We start from the raw sequence: 16,820 nt of genomic DNA, 5'->3' as shown, positions 1-16,820 counted from the left end.
ATTTGATATGCTAACAATTAACTTGTATTACTTAATTATCCTAAGCAGCCTGGAATAGCACTTTCAAAGTATTTGAAGTAAATTTTGTATTATAGTTCAGTTGTATGGGTACAATACTTCATGTTAGAGTAGACATGCATAATTTGTGTAAAGAATAATCTTAAATTTGAATTCAATAGCAATGTATCAAAATAAACTTATTTTGCTTCAATATACAAAATTATATATAAGTGAATTAAAAATAACCTTGTGAGTGACAATTAAGGAATTAGGGTGTGCTCTAGATTCAATAATCTACTCTTTGTGCTATTATCCCTGTATATTTCTATATTCCCCCCTCTTTCCTTTCAACCCCTGTCTCCAAACTTAGGAAAGAAAGATAAAGAAAAAGAGAGACATTCCTGAGTCCAACCTTGATTTCTGTCTGAATAAAACCAATAATAAGTTATAACCAACTCCCAATGAAAATAAAGATCTATAGCTCAAGAAAGGAACAAAAACCTCCCCCTTAAGAAAAATGGGGCATTGTTCATTTAAAGTTTCTTCTGGCTGATTTGGGATGAATAATACCTTTGTAGGCACCTAAATAAAATTAGGGAAAACAGTTAAACAAGCTATAAATAGTATTTGTGGTACAGTTTCTAAATGATGAAAAATTCCAGGCTTATTTAAGGTCGAGTGTGGGACAGTCTGAATTGCTGGACCAATTGGGATCAGAGGTTTCTTTAAAGTTTTCTTGGGTGTTGGTTGTCCTGTTCTGATGAGGAGTAGCAATTGAAGCATTTGGTGCTGGGGGCATGAAGGATGCAAGATATCAGTGTTCAGCATGCTGAGAGGATTGAATCCTGTCAGGTCTGACCCAACTTCAGTGTCCAGTTTGTTTGTTCTGAAAACATAATTTCTCACAAGCATTATACAGTCCTGAAATTATAAATAATTTATTCAGATTACATCTTAATTGTCATCCCCTCACCTGTAATCTCCCATTCCTGCCTCCCTCTCTCTTTCACCTTATTCTCCTCCCCTAGGCCTGTGAGAGAAGGGGGCCTCCTCCCCTACCATATGATCAAAGCCTATCAGGTTTCATAAGTACATGTTCTTCAGACTCCTCTTTCACAGGGAACTAGCAACTAGTTGAGAATATTTGTTTCAAGTTATCTTATTTTCCACATGTAAATAAAATAGTTGTAATTATTAAAACTATCTATTGCGAGAGTCTTCTTTCATCATTAACTTTAGATTCACCAAAGAATAAAGTTATAAGACAGCGGTTGCCTGTTTTTATCTCACATGAACTGTATAAGGTAAACTGTCTAGGGATAAGATAGGAATTAATTATATTTATCAGTTGTACCTATCAGTTTGATAGAGACACCCTATATATATCTTGTGCTTTGTTAGGTTAAAGTCATTGGTGCAGATAATCAAGAAGAAATACTGGCTGGTAAACACAATTAAATAGTTCTTTTCCTGCCTTCTGAGAATTGTTTGTCCTGATGCTGAACACAGTAGAATCACATGATAAACTTTCTTACAATATAAGGCAAACCTTATCACATGAAGTGATATGCCTGATATAATTCATAATGAGTAGTGATAACTATATTGTCCCTTAAAATATTTAAAGAGCAGTTCCAATAATAATGCATTTCCTCATCATTTTAGTTTTCATTTCTCATTCCTAATATAGACTCAACATTATAATGAACAAGAATATTTATGATACTAAAAAGAATATTACCAATACTAATACCATCTTGATGTTCTTCCACTAATTTTATTGTGCCAGGGTCATAAGAGTTATAACCATATATAACCCTAACACAAAATGAACTTTGATCACTTTAACTGTTAATAAATGGAATTAATAAAGCTGCTTTGAGTGTAGTTGGACAGTTGTCCTTGTTATATGGTGGAACATCTTTTAGTATATGCCCAGGAGTGATATAGCTGGGTCTTGAGATAGAACTATTCCCATTTTTCTGAGCAAGCACCAGATTGATTTCCAAAATAGTTGTATAAGTATGCACTCCCTTCAGAAAATGAGGAGTGTTCCCTTTTCTCCACATCCTCACCAACATGGTTATCACTTGATATTTTTTATCTTAGACATTGTAATAGGTATAAGATAGAACCACAGAGTTATATTGATTTGCATTTCCCTTATGACTAAGTACATTGAGCATTTCTTTAAGTGTTTCTCAGCCATTTGATGTTCATGGCAGCTTTATTTACAATAACCACAATCTGGACACAACCTAGATGTCCCACAACAGAAGAATGGATAAAGAAATTGTGGTGATTATACACAATGGAATATTACTCAGCTATTAAAAACAAGGAAATCAGCAGGTAAATGGATGGGACTAGAAATGATCATCCTGAGTGAGGGAAGGCAGACCCAGAAAGGCAAGCATGTTATGTGCTCACTTATAAGTAGTTATGAGCCACATAGTACAGGATAACCACACTACAATACATAGCGCTAAAGAAGCAAAATAATAGGGAAAACCCTAGGGAGAAATCTTCATTTTTTATTCAGAAGGGAAAGTAGAATAGACACCAGAAGCAGTTCAAGAGAAGGATCAGGAAGGGAGCTTACCATAGATGTCCTCTGGAAGATTCCACCCAGCAGAGGATAAAATCAGATGGTGAGATTCAAAGCCAAATCTTGGAATGAATCTCAAGGAGTTTTACGGAAGAGCTTGATCATAGAAGGATGTAGAGGGGAAGGAGCTCCACATGAAGACCCGTCTATCTGGGCAGGATGCATTGTTGCTCCAGAGAGTGATATGCCAACCAAAGACCATGCATGATGAGGACCTAGACCCTCTATTCAGATGTAGCAATTAGGTAGCACATTCTCCTTATGGATCCCATAATATGGAAGGGGGGGGGCTACTGCTTGCATGGAGTCTGGAGCCCACTAGTTGAACAACTCCCCATGGTGGAGTCCATAGAGGAAGAGGATGCAGGCAGTCCAGGTGAAATTTGATAGGCAGATGTCAGATGATAGGGGAGGAATGCTCCTTTTGCTGAGGACTAGTGGAGTCGGGAGGAAGAATAAAGGAGGGAAGGTAAGAGTGTGGGACCTGGAGATGACAAGGGAGGTGATTACAAACCTGATGTAAATTGATCAAATTGACTTTTTCCTGAAGACTTTATATTTGAAAATCAATTACAATTTAATTTTTAAATCTATTTTTAATTTGCATATTCACTTTACCTCCCAAGTGTAGGCTTTTCCCTCCTCTCCTCCTGGATCCTTCATCGTACTCTCTTTCCCCTATCCCCCTCCCCTTCTCCTTAGAATATGAAAGACACCCCCCGCCCCAACACACACCAACCTACCCCAGCACATTAAATATCATCAAGACTGAGCTCATTTCTTCCACTGTGGCCCAGTTAGGCAGCCCCTTAGGGGAAAGTTATTGAAAGCAGGAAACAGAGTACATGTCATAGACAGCACCAGATCAGCTTACTAGAGGACCCATACAAAGATCAAACTGTTCATTGGTTACATATGTGTAGGGAACCTAGATCCAGTCCATGCATACTTTTTGGTTTGTGTTTCTATCTCTGTAAGCACCCAAGTGTCTAGGTTGGTTGATTCTGTTGGTCTTCTTGTGGCATAATTGTTTCATCCTGTTCCTTCTAGCCACTCCCCGCTACTCTGCTACAAGAATCTCTGAGCTCCTCCTATGGTTTGGCTATGAGTCCCAGCATCTGCATCCATCAGCTGCTGGGTGAGGGCTCTCAAAGGATGGTTAAGTTAGTCTCCTTTCTGTAAAAATAGTGTTGTTAATGATGTTAGGGGTTGGCTGTCTCCCATGTGTGGGTCTCAGGTTGGGCCAGGCTCTGATTGGACAGTCCCTCCATCTCTACTCTATCTTCATCTCTGCACATATTGTAGGCGGGGTAAATTTTAGGTTGAAAGCTTTGTAGGAGGATTGGTGGCTCTCTCACATCAGTATAGATCCCGCCTGGCTAGAAGCTAGCCTCCTCAATCTCCATGTCCTCTGCTGCTAGGAGGCTCAGCTAGAGACATCTCTATATCCTTGTACCCTACCCTCTCAGAGGTCTCTAGCTTATTTCAGTGATGCCCCTTGTCTCTCCGAGTCCGCTTACCTCTCTGTCTTACTTTTCACACATCTGATCCCCTTGTCTCCCTCCACATCTTCTCTCCAGTTTCCTCATTACATCCACTGCTACTATCTATACTATTTCCTTCCTCATGTAAATGAGATTCCAGAAGGACCTGGCTTGGGCCCTGCTTGTTACTTAGCTTCTTTGGGTCCCTGAATTGTAGTATTATGTTTATCCTGTAATATATGGCTAATATCTTCTTAAAAGTGGGTACATGCTATGTGTATATTTCTGGGTCTGGAATACCTCACTTGGGATGATAAATCTTATTTGAGTATGTCTATTAAATCCATTTGGAGTTCACATTTTTTTTTATAAAAAAAGACTGGCATGCATGTAAAAGTGAATTGAATATAATGGGGTGTACATGCCCCTCTAAAACTCAATGACATTTTCAAAAATCATTCAACAGTTAACAACAACAACAAAAATAGAAAATCTTATTTGGAACAGAAAATAATGCTATCAACCATGTCCATATTTCATTCTTGTAGGAAATATAGATAATAATGTGTAAATAAACAAATATTTAAAATATATTTGCTTAAAAATACAATGCTGAAAAGAAAAGTTCTATACCTGTTGTCAAGGCAGAATCCCTGGTTTTCCACTAAGATGCTTCCATCCCAGGACCCTTGATATCATCAGGTATCAGATGTGTTTGGCAGTAGGGGTTTCTGCCTGCGAGCAAGGCTTATCAGCTAGACAACCAATATGATACTAAAGTTTTTACCTGTGATAGCAAGAGAAGGAGGCTTCCTTATCCCTCCCTGGAGAGGACCAATTCTCAACATTCAACTGCAGTCCAGGGGCTAGGGATCAGGATCCACCTATGAGAACCTATCATTGTCCCTACCATCTCCCCCATACCTTCTACCTAAGGAAGTCTGCCCCCATGCCCCTTGTTAACCTTGTCAGTGGTCAGACTTGGAGGAGGATCAGACAGAAGGGTGTAAAGGTGAGATAAAATGTCTTGGTTGCACTTTTTTTGTGGTTTAGCTTTGTATTTAAATAGCAAAGAAAAAAATAAAATAAACTTGAAACTTTTGTCATCATTAAAAAAAAGAAAAATTTAAAGTATTTATTGCCAGGCCAGGCAAAAAGAGTAACAAAAAGTAAAAGAAATAAAAGGAGTAATTTATGTCAGGTTACCATTTTCTTAAACACATGGACAGTTACCTTTATTTTTTTATTTGTTCTAAAACTAAATAATGAACAAAAGCAATTTAAGGAAGTAAAGGTTTGCTTTGGATAAGAGTTTGAGAGCATTCTCCATCTCAGTGGGGAAAGAGGCAGAGATAATCTGTAAATGGTAGTTATATTATATTTGTCATCAGAAAGCAGAGAGAGAGAGAGAGAGAGAGAGAGAGAGAGAGAGAGAGAGAGAGAGAGATGTGGTGGTTAGCTCATTTAGTTTTTTTTCTTTGTGTTTAGGAACCCAGTAATAGATTGTTACCATCAACACTCCAGAGGAGTCCTTCCTCTCCATTAAACCTTTATGAAAATACCTTCATGGATATGGAGATATATTTCCATGAAAATTCTAAATTCATGCAAGAAGAAAAAATGATTATTCATCACAGTGCCAAAATAAAAGGTACTATGCATATGTATATGTATACAATCATGATAAATCAATATACGCAGGCAAGCACAATATCAAATGTGTAATTAAAAAAAAAAACTTCATTCTTAACCTGATTCTAGTCTCTAAGTCTAGTAGCTTATCTCTGTGTCTTCGTATCATGTGTATGTACATCAGTTTTTAATCCTACTAGAAGCAGGCCTGTAGAATATTTTCCATGCCTTATTGAATGCATCTTTCACTTCTTTCTGGTTATTTCTATTCATTTAGAGCATGTGTATGTATGTGCCTACATGTGCACAAACTTGTGTACCAAAGAGTGTTTGTGGAGATTTGAGAACAACTTCTAAGAGTTGGTTCTCTCCTGCCACCTTGTGGGATCCAGGTATGGAGCTCTCAGGTTGGCAAGGCCATACCCATGCCTCTAACCACTGAGCCATTTCATAGGCCCATAATTTTTTTCTATGTGCACATTGGTGAGTAAAAATGTCATTGATATGAAATTTTTGGTTTTAAATTTAGTATTTTAATATTCTTTGATAAACCCATATTCTCTTTATAACGTAGAGACTTGAAATGTTAGTATAGAGTTAAACTGAAATGATTGGTTCACTTCATCCTACCTGTAGAAAATAAAAGCTGTCACAGGAGGCTTTTACCTATGTGAGTAGGACCACAGGTCAGAGGTTAGTGACATATAACTGTCATTACCAATGACTCCCTGCAAGCAGAAAAGATATGCAGAATACCTGAAGTCATAGAAAGCAATCTGCTGTTCAGTGTACATGGTGCCAGACCTACAATGGTTTTTTGTTTGTTTGTTTTTTTCTATTGTGCTTTGGCTACAGTTCTGAAAAAAAAATCTAACACACCTTCTTCACTGTCCTCTGGCTTTGGAAAATGGCTATTCTTTCTTGCATGTTTAAAACATAAAGCTAGAAGGCGGTTGAACAGTGGCTGGGCTGAGGACATTTTCATAGCAGATGATGGTTTAGAAGTCTGTGATGTGCCCATCATTTTCAGGACTGTTCCAGCAGACTTAATCTTCGGTGTCAATCTGCAGCCTATTTTCATCTAAAACCCTTATAACCATATGGCTGTTTCTGCTTTTGGTGTCAATTTGGTTAGGTAGGCCATACTGAGACACAACATAAGACATTTTCATTGATTCTTAAAAGGTCTTTATTCACACTTGAGCTAAAACAGCTGGTGGAGGGTTAGAGAGCATTCGTGTCCCCCAAAGCTCTGGATATTGCTTTCTGCTTCACCATCTGTGCCCTGTTAAATATTCTTGATTTTTGCCAAGTTTGGACCAATTTATATGTAAAATCCGTTACTTAAATCAGGATCCAAGAAGCTTCAGGAATAAAAATACCATTTTAAACTGAACAACCCTTATACATTAATCATTAATACTGAAATAGGGTGGGGGTGTTCAATACAGCTATGCAAAAGATCATTGTGCAAAGTTGTATGGGCTGGACTGTGGAAAAACAGTGAACATGAATTATCTTTTTTGGAATCATTGACCCCAAAGTCACAATACCATCTAAAATCCTTGTATTTTACAATATGGAGAAAATCCAGTACGGTCTGTTTAGTAAACAGCTGCTGACTCAATTATTCTCATTTTATTCTTCAGTGCTCCATGGCGCAGTGAGACCTAGCATAGTGGCTAATTGCTTTAGTATTCTAACAGCTTTACTGGCTTGTACCTGACAAAGGCTTCAAGCAACAAGATTAGCCAGCATGTCGCTTCACAGTTTAAGAGAGAGAACATCCTACACTGCCACGAGAAACAGGGCTTAAATTAGAAAGGCCACTGTCCCACTTTGCAGATATTGGTTTTCATCAGTGAACATGGCTGTCTTGTTATTTTTAAATTATAGACTAGTCCCAGGATATAAAACTTAGATGGTACTACTGTTTTACTTAATTAAACTAGATATAGAGTTTTTGCTGAAAATTTTAACTAGTAATGCAAAAAAGCTAATATCTGACTCTGGGAATTTTAGATCATAGATATACAGTTACAAAAAAATGGCCACCAAGCTATTTAAAAACAACAAAGTCAACATACAGATTCTATTCCCACCATTATTTATTAATGCTAATACCAAATAGCAATGTATTTGGATGTTTATATATTATAGCAATATATATCTTAATATAACTAAAATAATTTAAATACATATATACATTTAAATGTATCTGAATATGCATTTCATTTCTTAGGGTGTCTGTATAGCTGGTAAGAATGAAGCCCTGGGTTTGACCCTCAGGACGTCACAAAGCCAGGAAACATGGTGCTCATGGTCTCCTACTGCTCACAAAGTAGAGAAAGGAGGATAAGAAGTTGAAGGTTATCTTTAGCTACAATATAGGCTATATGAGACCAGATCTCAGTGAAAAAGACACTGAAGAGGAATAAGACCTAGGAAAATTTATGCAATCTGAATATGCACTAACTAACTTCTGCAAGCATTGCATCGTGTTCAGTTCATGTGTATATTATTTCATCCGCTTCACTTAAACTCAGAGCAGTTGGTTTCAGAAGAGATATTTGGTAGCAGCAGCCATATTGGATAGTCTAAGTATGCCGAGTCAAGAATTATCATTTGATCCCAAATTCATGGACATGTGCTTATTATCAAACCTGCCTTTTGTTCACAGCTCACATCTGAATGTTATACTCTTGGGTTCAATATTCTTTATTACATCATTTAGTTGTTATTATAGTTCCTGACAAGATAAACTATAAAAGACTACAATATCTGATTTTACATTTTTCATGTGAATAATACCATGTTCTACATAGATTTAGTTTGTATGTAACCCCAATATTAAAATGCAGGTGAAAATGATCAACTACTCAAAATACATGCAACTTAGGGATTATTTCAATTTCTGATCATTTAAAAATTTTTACATTTATACCAACAAAGCATTCATGTTTTAAGACTGATTTTTTTAAATATTGTTTGTTATTTTTGTTCTTTTACACCATTAAAAATAGGAATCATTCTGTCTTTACTGAATATTCAGGAATATCTATTGCAAAAGTTAAGAGGTAAATATTTCTTCAATATTTCATCTATGCTAGGGAGAAGGTAGCAAAAAATAAAACCTGAAGAAGCCAAACAGTTGTTTTTCTCTCAAAACTTCCAAAGATAATACACACCCACTTCTTAAAAGAAGTATATGTAACTGTGTAAAATTTAATATTATCTGAAAATTGCTAAGAATCTACAAATTTTATGATTTGTTATTTTTCAAGCCAGAATACCATGCCACAGTATAATTTAGAATTATAATAAATATATGAAATATTTTATGGATTAATTTTATTTCAATATGCTGATTTCTTTCTTTTTAAATTGATAACATGCACATTGAAATAGAAAATTCAATATCTTCTGAAATTGGCTCAAATATAGAATCATCTGAATTGGAGCCTGTCTTGAAATACAAGGGAGGACTTGTACCTCAGGACTGGAAGTTTATAGGGTACAAAAATATATTACTCATAGTTCAATATCTGAAGATATCTGGTACCTGATGAGAGCCTTCTAATTGTAGATTGCCTTTTTTTCCTCTTCCCCTGGCTTTTAAAAAATTTGATGAGAGCAGTGGTGTAGTATGCAAAGAACTCTTAACCTAATAGTTCTTAAGGTCTTCTAACCCCGCCAAACAACTCAGACTATTTTCAAGGATGTTGATTGCTCTCCCTGGTCTTACAGTAAGGCCCTATTCCTGAGAACAACACTTACATATTTACATATTTCCTAAGTCAGAGAGAAGTCCTGTGCCTACCTAGTGTCTACCTACTCTAGGGTCTACCCACCTAGAGTCCACTCTAGTCTCTACCTATGTCTAGTCTTCAAGCTTACTGACTAGTGTTTGTGGTACTGGAAAGTACTTTTCATGCTACCAGAGGAGAAAAATAATCACCAACCCAGCTGCACACCTTATGATCTACAATAGTGTCCTTTATGAAAGAATCACTGATGTGATAGTGCTATAAACTTTGGAGGAATTTAAGACCTCATTGGATTTAAGATCATTACATAAAATGGAACCCTTGCCTAACACTGTTTTGGTGACTAAGAAATTGCAATTAGATAGGCCATGAATCTAAGGTAAAAAAAAAAAAAATATTGAAGTTCTTTTAAAGGAACAAGACAATAAAATGACCCCTAATGTCGTTCTGATATACTCATACATAAACATTCCATTCAGCTATCATCAGAAATGCTTCCTCCTGCAGTATATTGAAACTAATACAGAGAATCGTAACTGTAAAATGTACAGAGTGAGAGACTTTGCAACACTTAGTGCTAAATGAGGTGTTTTCATCAAACCTTCCCTTCAGGGATCAGGGAACTACGCAGATGAGGAGGCAGAAAGATTGTAAGAGCTGGTAGGAATAGAAGACACCAAGGACACAGTGTCTTCTAGACACATCAAGATTAACATACATATGAACTCGCAGAGACTGTGGTAGTGTGCATAGAGACTACACAGATCTAAGCCAATGGGGTCCCAGTGGACAAAAGCTCCTATCTATACCAAGAAAATATCTCTAACTGAAAACAGCCTTAAAAGGAAAAATTAGTTTCCTGCAACAGTATCTCTTGGGTATATACACCACACTTAAGGGCAGGCAACATGCCCAGCAGTAAGTAGATAGTCATCGGTAAACTCCATGTTTGGATGTTTTTTAACCTTACTGGTCTTTTGCTCTTGAATTATGTTTTTATACTGTGTTATTATGTGATGTGTGTGTTGTGTGTGTGTGTGTGTGTGTGTGTGTGTGTGTGTGTGTGTGTGTGTGTATGTGTGTTAGAGACACAGACATCAAACATGACCTTTTAGGGTAATTACAGAATCCAGTTATAGCTTTCCCAACAAATTCATTATCAGTGATTTGAAAAAATCAAAAGATTGCTAGGATTTAAAATATTTACTCCTAAAAGCAGAAAAACATGTGTTGACTTAAAATAATAAAACATATACTCAGTGCTAAAGCATTTTTGATCTTCTGTACACATTGTTAAAAATATACCTTCTCTTTGTGAAAGACTGAGAGCATTACAGAAAAACACAACTGATCAAACTACAGAGAACATATGATCATGTAGTGCCCTAACTGATACACCTACAACACAATTCTTGCATCTAAAATTCAAGGAACACTGCAAAAGAAGAGTCTGAAAGAATTTGTAGAGCCAGATAACAGGAAGTCTACTTTTTATTCTAGAACTATCAGGGAAGCTACACTCATGAAGTCTCAACAACTGAGTAGCCTAAACAAAATCTAACAAAGACTATAATATTAAACATGCTAACATGAAAAGGGGAAATCTAAGGGACCTGAACCCTAGACACAGGGTTACAGTGGGCAACTGAGGAATGCTGAAAGTGGTACAAAAATTATTCCCACTTATTAGATACCCAATAAGAAGTGTTCAGCCCTAAGATAAGTTACATAGAAGTAACATTATATGGACTGGATAGTTTGTATTTATATTTTTAAGAATGCACACATAGATTAAAAAGAAACAAAAGCCATTAATTTGAGAAACAGCAAGGAAGGGTACATGGTAAAAGTTAGAGGTAGGGAAGGTGTGATATTTAATTTCCAAAACTAAAAACTAAAGAAAATAAGAATATATATATGATAAAATTAATAGGCATGTTTTCTTTAGCATAAAAATATGGTCATTCTTTAAAAATGTTAGTTCTCATTATGATCATTTCTAGCCCAATCCATTTATCCACAAATTTAGGGAATTCTTGTTTTTAATAGCTGAGTAGTTTTCCATAGTGTATATGTACCACAGTTTCTTTATCCACTCTTCTACTGAGGGACACTTAGGCTGTTTCCATGTTCTGGCTATTATGAATAAGGCTGCTATGAACATGGTTGAGCAAATTTTCTTGTTGCGGGCTGGAGCATCTTCTGGGTATCTTACAAGGAGTGGAATAGCTGGGCCTTGAGGAAGCCCTATTCCCATTGATCATAATGAGTGAGTTAACCCAGAAGCAGAAAGAATCAAATGGTATATACTCACTTATATCTGCATACTAGCCCAAGGGGCATGTCCCACGAAAGCCTTCACTTACCAGGAAACTGGGACAGATGGGAGGACATCCTATTGGGACTCTAAATGAGAGAAGCAGGAGAGAATAGCAAAGTAGAAGGATCCAGAGGTTCCTAGAAACCTACAAGTAGAACATTACAATAGGCAGATTTGGGCCCAGGGGTCCCGCTCAAACTAAGGCACTAGCCAAGGACAATACAGGAGGTAAACTTTAAACCCCTACCCAGATCTAGCCAATGGTCAGAACATTCTCCACAATTGAGTGGAGAGTGGGATATGACTTTCTCACATACTCTGGTGCCTTACATTTGACCATGTCCCCTGGAGGGGGAGACCTGGTGGCACTCAGAGTAAGGACAGCAGGTTGCCAAGAAGAGACTTGATACCCTATGAGCATATACAGGGGGAGGTAATCCCCCTCAGGAACAGTCATAGGGGAGGAGAATAATTGGAAAATGGGAGGGAGGGAAGAATGGGAGGATACAAGGGATAAGATGAACATTGAGATGTAACAAGAATAAATTAATAAAAAATTTTAATAAAAAATGTTAGTTCTATTTTGTAGTACTTGAAATTTAACACTGCCTATTTTTTCCTTGTATTAAGTAGTTGTAAAAAAATCAAAATTTGAGAATATACAACTTTATAAGTGGATAATAAAATAATGTGCATCATTGAGCATCAATATGACTATTTTCCGATCTTCTTTGCAGACATCTTGATAGAAATTGAATTAGTCATTACCATATTTTGGTGAGAATGTTTTCTGTTAGATAAAGTAAAATTGGCACAATTACCTGATTTTTTATATAGTGTGGCTGTAGGCACTGAATAAGGTGAGTAATACAATAAATTTCCTTAATGGTGACCTTTTAGTTTAACAAGAAGAGGAAACTTGTCACTTAAAATAAAACTGTAGGTTGAATCAAAACTAATTTTGAAATAAATAAGTTAGAGATGACAATGCCCTGCTCGCTTACTCTCTGAGTAGCTCCATTCATTTCTGTTTGAATCTCTGACAAAGACATTGAGAAATGCAGGCTGTTAGTTCTTTTTCCACAGTAAATACTTTCCTAGTTTCTGTGGCTCATCACACATTGTTGTATCTGAATTATTTAATTACATGAATTGAAAAAATGCCTAGTCTGAAGGAATGGGAAAAGTTTGAGTAAATCAACTTTTATGAAGTTAAGAATTATAAGTACATTTCATGACTCTCCAACTAGAAAATTTTGTGTTCTGTTAAGATTTACTTTCTTAAAATGATGTAATTTCCAAGTTAAAAATACATCAAATAAACATAGCCAAGTTATTTCTAAGGTATTAAAATAACTGACATTTTTCTCAACTTAACAATATAAACACACCGTTAATTGTAGTCAAACTTTAAATATTCCCGTGTTTATAATTAGAGAAACTCTCAAGACTATGTTTCTAAAAAAGCTGAAACATCAGGAGGATCTTCGTCAAGCAACCAAAGCTTCTCTGAGTCACATCTTCCACAAAAATTAAATTTAATATGTAATAATGGGAGAAGAAGAGCTCCCTAGGAAATCTATGTTATACAATGTTGGCAGATAAGATGAGGAGCAGAGCCTGACTACAAACTCCATCCTTGATGAATAGGACTGTGCTAAGAGGACTGAGATAGTTAATAGGGAATAGGTGTTAGTTTCCCAAAAGGTAGGTTTTTTTTTTTTTTTAACACAAAATAACAAATATAATTAGATGTAAAGTCTAGAAGTTAAATTATAGTGAAAGACAACTTTTTAAATAAAATAAATGCATTAAAATAGATTCAAAACATTTATTTTTGGTTTTTACTATTTAATGCATATGCTTTTTATATTTCCTTCACTCAAATGTATTCATTTCTTAGAAAACTGTCTTAAAGGAGTGAAGCAAATTTCTCAAGGTCATTCAAGTAATACGAGCAAAGCCAGTGTTTAAGACTCAGGACTTTGAGCTGTTTACAACACGTCATTAAACTCAGAAAGACTGATGTAAAGAATGGAAAGGTACTGGTGTGAGATACTGTTATTGAAGATGTTAAAAAAAATATCACTCAGATATATTCAAAGAGCAAAGAAGTCATAAACTTTAATATCAGTCATGACCTAAATAAACAGATAAAAATATCCAGACTTAGTAAGCAATTGAAGGGAGACTGGAAGGTCATCAACACAGATGCCAAAAGATTTAAAATGAAAACACACATCTAAAGACTCAGAAATTAATGAAAATCTGATTTATACTTTGGAGAAAGTGAATTAAAAGTTGATATATGAGGACTTAATGCCATTTTAAGAGATGCCTTATTCTGGAGTGTCATATCTTGCTGGAAATTTGCAGCAAGGTTTTATTGAACACCAGGGCTCTGAGCTGCCAGCAGTATGCAGTGCCTCCCTCCATGTCCAGATGTAAAAGTTCCTCTTGGCAAGATGCAAATTGTCTGTGTCCAAGTGATGCTGAAGAGTCCTGAAGCAAAAGCACTTCATTTCTCTATGTCCTAATTAAGATTAATTTTCTGAAGGGAAAAGCAGAGGCAGTGGATCTGGAGGAGAGGGGAGGAGGCAGGGAAACAAGGGAGGAAAGGTTGCTTTCTGTTTGTGTTGTATGAGAGACAAAGAAACACAAATATGATTACTTTAAAACAGAAATTTTTGAAAGCCCCCTTTCTTTCTTTCTTTTCTTTCTTTCTTTCTTTCTTTCTTTCTTTCTTTCTTTCTTTCTTTACTTCTTCCTAATCTATAGTTCACTTTTCATCCTAATCGTAGTCCCTTTCCTCCTCTCCTCCTGGTCCCTCCCTCCATCCTTTCCCACAACCCATTTCCCCTTGTCCTCAGAAACAGGGAGACTTCTCTACCAACTCACTCCATCACATCGAGATCCTTCTCATCCACTGAAAAAGCCTCCTTTTATATCTACTTTTAATATGATATGACTGTTCATGATGATGTCAAATCTGTTTGTAAGATCAGTCTTTGTCATTGGTAATTGGTCAGTTCATCTGCAGAATAAAGAACTATTTGCTACAGATTTTTCTTTGTTTCTGTCATTTCTTTCTTTTGACAATCATTATCTCCTACGCTTTTGAATCCCAGTGATCTTATGAAAGGGTGATGAAACATCCTTTCCTCAATCCATACATAAATCACTATGCCTAACACAGTTGTAACAAAAAGCACTGTAAAAATGCTTTGCATGGTAGTGATAGCACAAAGAATAATGCAAAAATAAACAAAACCTAAGCTCCCACTATTATGTATAAAATTTATGTCTACAGGAAGATGAAATAAGATGGGGACTCTTTGCTTTTAAGATGATGTAGGCAATTGTTCTGTCAATGGATGAGTAGCGTAGGAATTATAAAACAAAGAATATAGCAAGTTCTATAAAAAAGAATAGATCTTGAAATTAAGTCTCGAAGCTACAGAGTTAAGGGGAAAAACAAGCACTCATTTTTTGATATGTAATTAGAAACTGAGATGGAAAAAAATCACTTAATAAAAAAAAATCTAGAATGTAAAGACTTAGCAAACTTATGAATGTGTTTAATTAAAAAGTCACACAAGCCATTTTAAAATTATGGGTTGGTGTCTCAATTAAGGCAATATTAAAATGTGTTTTTAGAGGCCAAAGACTCTTTGCATAATAAAACAAAATTACTAGAAACTACAATGATCAGCAATAAAGCTGGATCATTTCCAAGAGTCCTTGTCAAGACAAAGTAGATCAATGCACACACTGCACTTATTTGGCTAGAGTGCCAGCCAGCCAAGCACACTTTATATTCTCTTGAATATACAATGAGTTTCATTTTTTTATTAAGGCACTTGGGTTTCTTTCTTTTTTTGGTTTTGTTATTGTTTTTGTTTTATTGTGTGAAACTATGTGTATGACTATGCATATCACTATGGCTATGGAAATAGTATACTGACGCTGTCAAACTGTCATGCTGAATGTTACAGGAATTACACCATAAAATGAGTTTGATCTTACAATGTATTTACATATACTGTGTCACTGTCCAGTTGTATCCAAATATATTTTCTTTAATTCTTTTATTCTCCTTGTTTCTCCTTACCTCATCCTCATTGTTTATCTCCGTCTTGCTTGGTGATTATACCATTTATTTGTTTTTCCAGCATAACTGAAGAGTATGTAAGCTTTAAAAACACAGTGAGATATAACAGCAGCACTAAAGCTCTCAATATCCTGTTCAAAGTGCAGGCGTACAATGACTCAACTTTTGTCCTTTGGGCTGTGAGTCCTCAACAATCTGTAACATTCCCACAGTGGCATAGGTCAGTAGGAAACACAGCTCCTCAGCCTGTGTTTTTGGAATTTTATGGTTGTAACCAGATCACCATATTACTAGAGTACTAAAAAAATGTGGAGAAATCTATGAGCTTTAATAAGGTTTATATTCAAATGTGGTTCATTACTTTAAAAAAATTCTTAACGCTTTCTTTGAAACATTTTTGTTTTAGACTCATGTTAAATGTCACAGTTTTCTATATTTTTAGTTTAAAATTGATGTTCCTGTAGTCATGTGGTTTCCTTTTAAAGACTATATGGTCATTATTTAGTGTGCACTGCACTCTGCTGTGGATGCTTGCCTCTTGGTTGCATTGCTCATTATGATCCTCCTTTTACTTTTCTTTACAAGTTGGAAAGTAAGCACAAAGATTACTTTATAATCTGGGACTGCATATTTGGCATAGTACATGACAGATGACTAGGGATTGCTACGTCATCATGAAAAGCTACATAGGGTTAGGTGTCCTACCATTAACAATAAATAATATCTTGAATAGAACCATTGAATTTCATGGTCTTTTTTTATGATGCTTTTTCTCTTTGCAATAAATAATGAAGTTTAAACGAGTAGTGATATAGCCTTAAATAAATATTTCTTTAATAATAAAGCATAGAGTTCCTCAATTTTTTTTTGTTTTATTTATTATTAGTTCTTTATGTTT

This window comes from Acomys russatus, chromosome 2 (genome assembly GCF_903995435.1).
Source record: "Acomys russatus chromosome 2, mAcoRus1.1, whole genome shotgun sequence".
Lineage (NCBI taxonomy): Eukaryota > Metazoa > Chordata > Mammalia > Rodentia > Muridae > Acomys > Acomys russatus.
This window is presented reverse-complemented; position numbering follows the sequence as displayed.